At 39.3% G+C, this 6725-nt stretch overlaps 1 protein-coding gene across 1 annotated transcript in view; it reads left to right on the top strand.

The window, feature by feature from the left end:
- The first annotated feature begins 2491 nt into the window (after positions 1-2491).
- The window catches only part of LOC131601660 (uncharacterized), a 52824-nt gene continuing 48590 nt past the window's right edge, over positions 2492-6725 (top strand). The window contains exons 1-2 of the mRNA XM_058873526.1: positions 2492-2840; positions 5274-5461. The gene's annotated coding sequence lies outside the window, so the exon portion shown is untranslated. The remainder of the gene's footprint in view (positions 2841-5273; positions 5462-6725) is intronic.

Genomic DNA, 6725 nt, shown 5'->3' with positions numbered 1-6725 from the left:
GTCAAATTACCAATCTTCTTTGGCTGAAACTCTAAGAGATGTATGGGCTATTAAAGCCATATTTTTAGGTTTCCATTGTTGCTTCTGGATGGGCATGATCTGCTTAGGTTTGTAGTAAGGAGCTTGATCTGGGTATCCATATAATCTGAAGCAAAAGGGCTTAATGTGTCCAAATCTTCCACAGTAGTGACATCTCCATCTTTGAAACTTTTTCTTCATTCCACTTTTGTCTTGATGTTGAGTCACATGTTTTGACATTGGTTTCAACATCTCAGCTTCAGGTTTAGCTCTGCTATTATCTTGGGAATGTTTCTTTGCACCAACAAATCCTATACCAGACATATCTCCTGAACTTTTTCCAATCTGCAAAATCTCCTCCAACATATCCGAGCCACTGTTCAACATTTTTACAGATTTTGACATCTGATCAAGCTTGGATTGTAACATGATAATTTCACTGTTTAGTTCAGATATAGTTTTACTAAGTCCTTTGTTATCAACCTCCAACTGAACTATGTATTTCTTCTGCTTTTCACCTTGTTGACAGACTTCAGCACTTCTGATACACAGCTTTCTGTAGGAGGCTGCCAGTTCTTCAAAGGTTAGCTCATCTTCACTAGAGTCTTCATCAGAATTACAAACCCCAGTAAGGGCTGTGACATGTTTGGCTGATTCTTCTTCAAAATCACTCTCAGACTCTTAATCAGACCAGGAGACTGACAATCCTTTCTTTTGTTTCTTGAGATAAGTAGGACATTCAGCTCTAATATGTCCATACCCTTCACATCCATGACATTGAATCCCTTTGCTGTGATTGTACTTTTCTTCTGGTTTTGCTCTTCTGCTAGAGTCATAAGATCTGCTGGTGTCTGATGAGATGTTCTTGGCATTAGGTCTTGGCTTCTGATCCATTCTTCTCATTATTTTGTTGAATTGTTTACCAAGCATAGCTATAGATTCAGATAGATTCTCTTCTCTATTTTCCTCTGCTTCTTCTTGAGAGTTGGACACAAACGCTATGCTTTTGTTTTTCTTTTCAGAATTGTCACTGATCCCCATCTCAAAGGTTTGAAGAGATCCAATTAACTCTTCTACCTTCATTTTGCTGATGTCCTGTGCCTCTTCTATAGCTGTAACTTTCATATCAAATCTCTTAGGTAGGGATCTAAGGATTTTTCTTACCAGCTTTTCATCAGACATTTTCTCTCCCAAAGCTCCTAAGGTATTAGCAATATCAAGAATATTCATATGAAAATCCTGAATACTTTCATCATCTCTCATCCTTAGATTTTCAAACTTCGTAGTTAGCAGTTGAAGTCTTGACATCTTCACTTTGGAGGTGCCCTCATGAGTAGTCTTGAGGGTATCCCAGACATCTTTGGCTAGTTCACACTGGTGTACTAGTCTGAATATATTCCTGTCAATTCCATTGAATAAAGCATTTAAAGCTTTAGAGTTGCCAAGCGCCAATGCCTCCTCATCTTTGTCCCATTCTTCCTCTGGTTTAAGTGTTTTCTTGCCATCTTTATCAGTAATGACAGGATGTTCCCATCCTTTGTTCACAGCTCTCCATGCTTTACTATCCACGGATTTCAGAAAAGCCACCATGCAAGGTTTCCAATAATCATAATTGGAACCATCCATAATGGGTGGTCTAATCACAAATCCACCACCTTCTTTGTCCATAGTACCAGAAAATACTGTCCCTAGATGTCACCCAGTAAAAAAAACAGGCAGGGTGCCTGCTCTGATGTTAATTAAAATTCTGGACTCAGACACGCGATGTCGTACAGGATGTCACGACATTACTATCTGAATGCTTTTAAACAAATGAACAGAAAGTAAACTGAATATCAACACAAGAAAGTTGTTAACCCAGTTCGGTGCAATCACACCTACATCTGGGGGCTACCAAGCCAGGGAGGAAGTCCACTATAAGTAATATTAATTCAAGGTAATACAGATCAAGATTACTCCTTTCACTTAATATCTACCCAATGCAACTTCAATCTAAAACTTCTTAGATCAGAGATCCTACTCACTCCCCCTCAATCACAGCAGTGATGAAAAACGCTCTACTAATAACAGAAGAAGACACACTTCAAAGACACAACTTGATCTTGCTTAAAAGTTTTGATTAAGTACAATAGTACTCTTGCTTAAAAGCTTCGAGTACTTCTTACAACTCAAACCAAAACACCTAGACCAAGACAATCATCATGATGATTGTTTGGCTTACAAGAAAGCTAGAACGCAAAACTTAAAAACAAAGAACTCTCAAAGCTTCTCAATCCAAAAACCCTAACGTGATCAGCAGCTTCTTCGTAGAATATATAGCCTTCATAAAACACAGCAGCTGGGCCTTGGATCCAAATTAGTTTTAACCCTAATAAAACTAATTTCCATAAATCAAGGAACTAAAAATAATAACCAACAAAGACGTCCTTGAATCAGATCAGAATCCAACATTACCAAATAAAGCGCATAGGATCTTATCAGATCACATAACCATAAATAGTAATAGAAAAGAACGTAATAGCTGCGAATGTCATGACATCGGCCTTGACATCAGGTAAAGGCCTGCATAAGAAAAACTTCACAACAGTAGAAAGCATGTCATGACACCAGATTTGACAAGATAGAAACACAATGAGTTTTACCAAAAATTACAGCCAATCAACAACATCTACAGATTGAAGTTCAAATTCGATTCTCTCTCCGATTGCTCCTACTCTCCATCAAGATTCGAAGTTTTCGGAGCATTCTTCATCGTCCTCAAAGATTTATGGAGCTATTGTAGAGTTATCCGAAGAACTACACAAGGTTTATCTTCCGTTCCGGTAAGATCTCGGTAATCTCTTATGTGTATTGCATGTTTAGGTTCGATTTGTGCTAAGAATCGTGTAGTTTATATGCGACTGAGGTCCTCATCCGATGCATTGACGTAACTTAGATCTTGCTGTTAAACTTCTTATTCTTGTTTGTTACTTTCGTGCGCTGTTTTAAGTCATGATTGAGTAGGATTTAGTAATAAGAAATGTAGATCCTAAACCTACGTGCAATTTCCATCGGAACTGTGTATTTTGTTCTCGTCTTGTTTCGATGCATCGCCGACACCACCGTAGACGGTGGTCTTCGTCGTCGAAAAAGTTGGAAGCGTGGTTTGGACGTTTAAGTTAGATCGGTGGCGTGAAGTGGCATTAGGCCTTTAGTGCTTTTCCGTATTTTTGTTCTTCTTCTTTAAGATGGCTGTGTACGTGAATTTGATTAAGATGTAGAAATTGATTTAAGGCCGCGTTTGGATTCATCAAAGAAAACATTTAATCCTAGAGTGGTGAAATAGTATAACCAAACGAGACTTAGGATCTGTTTTGATTAGAAAAGGGACGGTTATCAGTATGAAGCATGTGCAGATTGTGATACTTGTTTTAATTTTCTTATTGTATTTTGATTTTCCAACTTGCAAAAATCTAAAAAAAGGGTATAATCATGATCATAGATGTGCATTGAAAGCTAAAATTTGGAGATTACTGGTGTTTGTCTTTATTGCTTCTATTCTTGAATTTGAGTTTTATGGATAATCATTGATTCTTGAAGAGAGAAGTTATGTGAGATAAATATTGATAAGTAGTGATGATTCTTGAAATTATAGACTGGCATAGACATGATAATTGGTGTACAAGTTGGACATAAGGTTGATGATATATGTGTTGGTGTTTGTTCATATTGCTTGTTATTAATCGATAAGGACATTGTTGCCTCTTGTTGCTAATTTGAACTAATATAAGGTGCTGAAAATTTTATGTGAGTTTGAATGTTGATTTGGAATCTTAAAGTGCATAAGAAAGCATGGTAACACAAGTGAATTAATGCTGGAATTTTGTGTTGATCTATTGACTTTTGGTACTTTTTGATGACGCATTGTTGCTGGAAATTCAATGATGTTTTGATGTTGCCTTGGTGCTTTGAAAATGCATAAAAAACATGTTGACATAAGTGCTTAAGTGCTGAAAATTTCGGCTACTAATTGATGAAGTTTTAGCATGAAAATTGGTTGGAAAATAGTGTGTTTTAAAGGAATGAAGTGCTGGAAGTTTGTTTGATTCATGTTCGTGCGGATTTTCGAGTATTAGATTGGTTGGTTGATGAATAATGCTTGACATGTTTGGTACTAATTGTTGGAAGTTTTGGTTGTTTGGTAATGATGAATAAATGTGGCATAGGTTGAGTCATGGTGGTGATTAAAGCATGCTAGTACTTGAGTTTTACTTCACAAAAATGTTTGAGAAATATATATAAACAAACTGTGTTTGGGTTCTAGTTTTTTGTGTGATGTTTAAATGTGATTTCAAGGTATTTTGGGGACTGTTTTATTATCACTATTATGCAGAATTTTCCATGGCTCCATTGCACTATGTTTCCATCCTTTTAACTCATGAAAATTGGTCCTTTTGTTGCACTTTTGACATGAAAATTGATATGTTTGGTTGTTGGTTGATTTCAAGTGTTTGTATGGTTTGATTAAGTGATAATAGATGTGTTAGAGGTGCTGAAATTTTTCTGTTTCACTTGTTTGGTGCATTTCTACTTGTTTTGAGCTTACGCGCGCGGTATGTCGGCTTTACCAAATTTCTCATAACGTTTGATTTAGGACGTTTTTGAGCATGTAAATAATGTTTTTCAAACGCAATAATATTTTCGGAGCTGTTTGTACAGTTTATTTTCGGTTTCGGCCAACTTTATTTTTACCGTTTTCGCTACTGCCCCTGTTCCGAAAGTCGTGCTTCCGGGCCGATTTTGTAAATTCTGACTCCATATTTGAGTTCTTTGGCACGTTTCTAGCCTACCATAAAATTTTGGCTTAATTCTGACGAGTTTAGTTTTCACTGTTTTTATCCGGTTTTGCCGTTTCGGTGTACCGTTGTGCATGTAAATACTTGTTTTGACTTTCGTAGTTTTAGTGTACATATTTGATTTGCTTTTGAATACTATTCCACGTTGCTGTCTTGTTTGCTTTCGCTATGCGTTCACTTTCTGTTTCGTTGTCCATTTTCGGTGTAGCTTATAATTCAATAACGCAATTCCGATTGCGGTGTCTTGTTATCTCTAACGTGTGTGCTAGTATGCAAGGCAACATGGAGGCTCAGGTCGATACCCGCTCTCGTGTTCCGCTTTATTTGGGGGACACGACATTTATCCTTTCTCTGATTCGCGTTTCTACACGCATCCTTTATCATTATGCTTGTTTGACTGGATTTCCGTTTCCCTTGCAGGTGTATGATATTCGTTGTGCCCGATGCACACGTTGGCGCGTGATTTACCTTCATCGCGCCGACTCTTGATTGCTTATGCAAATTTTAATCGGAGTGCTGACATGTTTGTTGTTGCTTTTGCTAGCTCGCTCGCGGGATCCTAGTTTACTCGCTCTCTTCGCTTTAGCTTACGGATCATCATTCGTTTGGTATTGATTTCGTTTCATTTTATTTCTCTCGCACTTTATCGCTTTCTCGCATCATCCTTTAACATGAGAAGTAGGACCTAGACATGCATCTGGCCAAGCCCTCGAAAGAGGCTCTATTTTTGTTGGTATGTTTACATTTGTGCTTTGCGGCAGGGAGTCACGGTGTAATAAGTCCTATATGGCACTCCGTTAAGTCCTCATGGAAGGCATGCGGAAAGGGTTAGCAATCAACCCCCGCCCAGTCTCATCGAGTCCGTTCGGTATGCGCACGCTACGCGTCGCTTGCTTCCGAACCAGCACAAGATCTTGTTATCGAATATGTCAGGAAAATGGTTCATGCAGCCGGACCCCCGCACTTCCTATAGCTCGCGTCGCTCGGCGTTGACGCTCGGTGTACGCACGCACCGTTTTCCTTTCCGATCCGTGACGGCTTGGTTGCTGAGAGGGATCCGCTCCTCTTGTCTATGGCCCGATCATTTTCGCGAGGTCTAATGCTTGGTTGACTCGGGTGATTCGCTCCCCTTGGTTATGGCGGGACCGCTTTTCTACCACTCGGTCAGTACCGTTCGTTTTGTTTGCTTTATGAGCGGAGCTCGTTTGTGTCATATTATTGTTTGCTTTCGCCTTTTCCCCCATAGGTTGTTACCTTAGCTTAGACTTGTACCCTTTCTATGACAACATTAAGTAGAAAGCTTTCCCCTTTAGCTTAGGCTTTCCTCATGCATTCTGTAAAACACAAACCACACTCTTTGATTTTCTTTTCTTAAGAGCTTGTTATTTCCGCTCCATTCCCAAGCATAAGTCTCCAAAGGTCGAGCAGCGGAGTGTGAATGTAACTCGTTCACCTAAAAAACACAAAACAAACAGAAACTAGTTAGCCGAGCTACGGTAGCTCTGATTCTGCAAAACAGATACGTAGGCAGCGGGGTAGGGCCCGTGCGAGCATAACTCCTTTCTTTTCCCTACATTCTGCATTCATTTTAGTCCAGATTAGCGTAGATTTGTTACACACCCATAGTTTTAGACACATGCGTGGATACCATTGAGTACGATGGGTGCGAGGGGTGCACCTTCCCCTCGCGTAACCGACTCCCTTACCCTTTTTCTCTGGTCGTGAGACCGTTGTTTTGTGATTTGCTGGCATTCCTTTCCTTTTTAGGACAAATATGTTAGTGGCGACTCTGTTAATTTTCGCGGTAGCGACAGTTGGGAAACAGAACCAACCCATAGATGAGCAAGGCTGGTATAGCTTCGAAAGCTATCA

Source organism: Vicia villosa, linkage group LG5 (genome assembly GCF_029867415.1).
Source record: "Vicia villosa cultivar HV-30 ecotype Madison, WI linkage group LG5, Vvil1.0, whole genome shotgun sequence".
NCBI classification, from domain to species: domain Eukaryota; kingdom Viridiplantae; phylum Streptophyta; class Magnoliopsida; order Fabales; family Fabaceae; genus Vicia; species Vicia villosa.
This window is presented reverse-complemented; position numbering and strand designations above follow the sequence as displayed.